Below are 1,943 nucleotides of genomic sequence, written 5' to 3'. Positions count from 1 at the left end.
GCTTGAACCACCGACCTTGAAGTTCAAATGCCTTTGCAGTCTGACACATTATCCCACAATGTACACCAGGACTCTTTGCTTGGACTAGACAGATCCAATTGACAACTCAGGTTCCCCACAGGGTCAGGGAAATACATCCCTACCCCCAATGTGCACCTGCATTTTTCTACCACTAGTTTTCACAAGGAGCTAATACCAATCTACCTAAGTATACACACAGGTGATGATCTATCTTGTTGCAAAATCCATCTGTGCTCACGTTGTGCTCAGGTTGTGCAGCTATCTGCCTAACATGTTACCCATCTCTAGCACACATGCTTGGGTACAGACCTGCTACAAGAAATTGCAGTACTTTCAGGCTTAGTGATAAGCTGCTCCAGAGCATAAAATAAGCAGTTGCTTATTTTCCAATTACCAGGGCATTGCTAAACTCAATCCACGATTTTTTTACCATAGCTCATATTTTCATTATTAAAATATGATCAGAAGAACATTTATAGGCTATGCAAAAGGTGAATGAAGTTGAAAAGTCACTTCTGGTAATATTCTAACACATGTGGTATATATGTGGAAACAACCACCACTCCTCTGTCAGTTTGCAATACTGTGGAGGCTTGTGTGTTACTGTGATATTGGAAGCTATGCCACTGGCATTTTACATACCAGCAGACTCACCAATTGTAGACAGGTTTCAGATGAGCTTCTAGACTAAGACAGACTAAAAAGAAGTAGAGATGAACAACTTCCAAATAATCAGTCACTGTAAACCTTATGAATGTCAGTAGAGCACTGTTAAATGTTGTTGTAGTTCTTGTAAGGTGCTGTTGAGTTGGTACCAACTCATAGCAATCCTATGCACAACAGAATGAAACACTGCCTAGTCCTGGGCCAACCTCACAATTGGTGCTATATTTCAGCCAACTGATGTTGCCACTGTGCCAATCCATCTCGTTGGAGGTCGGCCTCTTTTTCTTCAATCCTCCACTTTACCAAATATGATATGCTTCTCCGGGTATTGGTCCCTCCTGACAATATGTCCAAAGTATGAGAGATGAAGTCTGGTCATCTTGACTTGCAAGGAGCACTCTGTCTTTACTTCTTCCATGACAGAACTATCTGTTCTTTTGGCAGTCGATGGTACTTTTGATATTCTCTTCCAACACCATAACTAAAATCCAACTCAATTCTTCTACAGTCTTTAATATTCACTATCAAACTTTCACATGCATATGAGGTTATTGAAAATACCCTGGCTTGGGTTAGTGGTACCTTAGTCTTCATATTGACACTATATGGATATTGTTTATTGGTATAGTGGTGAGGATTTTTGTTTTCTTTAAGTTGATATGCAATCCCTACCAAAGGTTGTGGTCTTTGATCTTCATCATTAAGAATTTTAAGTCCTTTTCACTTTCAGTAAGCAACGTTGTATCATTGCTGTTAATAAGTCTTCCTCCAAGCTTGATGTCCTGTTTTTCTTCATATAATCTAGTTTCTCCGATTATCTGTTTAGCATGCAGATTGAATAAATACGGTGAAGGAATACAATTGTGCCACAAACCTTTCCCAATTTTAAGCCATTCGGTGTTCCCTTGTTCTGTTTGAACAATTGCCTTTTGATCTACATACAGGATCCTACTGAACACAATTCAGTATTCTGGAATACTCATACCTAGTAATGTTGTCCTCAGCTTGTCATGATCCACACAATCTAAAGCCTTTGTGTAGTTCACAAAGCACAGGTAAACATTATTCTGGTATTCTCTGCTTTCAGCCAAGATCCATCTGACTTCAGCAATGATATCCCTCATTCCTCATCCTCTTATTTATCTGGCTTGAACCTCTGGAAGTTCTTTGTCAATGTATGATTGAAGCCATTTTTATATTATCTTTAGTAAAACTTTACTTGTATGGGATATCAAAAATATTGTCCAATGAATTCC

The sequence above is a fragment of the Chrysochloris asiatica genome, unplaced genomic scaffold (assembly GCF_000296735.1).
Source record: "Chrysochloris asiatica unplaced genomic scaffold, ChrAsi1.0 scaffold00491, whole genome shotgun sequence".
Taxonomy (NCBI): Eukaryota; Metazoa; Chordata; class Mammalia; order Afrosoricida; family Chrysochloridae; genus Chrysochloris; species Chrysochloris asiatica.
This window is presented reverse-complemented; position numbering follows the sequence as displayed.